The sequence below is a fragment of the Austrofundulus limnaeus genome, unplaced genomic scaffold, assembly GCF_001266775.1.
Source record: "Austrofundulus limnaeus strain Quisiro unplaced genomic scaffold, Austrofundulus_limnaeus-1.0 Scaffold1005, whole genome shotgun sequence".
In the NCBI taxonomy this organism is placed as follows: domain Eukaryota; kingdom Metazoa; phylum Chordata; class Actinopteri; order Cyprinodontiformes; family Rivulidae; genus Austrofundulus; species Austrofundulus limnaeus.
Window position 1 is genome coordinate 15,073 of NW_013953407.1, and position 264 is coordinate 15,336.

Below are 264 nucleotides of genomic sequence, written 5' to 3' on the forward strand. Positions count from 1 at the left end.
TGGACTATGGGGTGGYGAACGGCCCGTGACCTGGAAGTGACTCAACATGAAAAAGCTTGTGAGTAAAATGGAAGTTTACACATCAATAACTCTAAATTATTTATTTTACTTATCACAAAACGTAGTATATACGGTGTTTTTGAAACATTCATAACATTTTATTTAGTTATTTATTTGTTTTTTAATTTTTTTGTGTGCAAAAAAGTAGTGGTGGGGCGGTGCCCTTGCACCCTCCTATTGACCAGCTGCCACTGACATACGCAC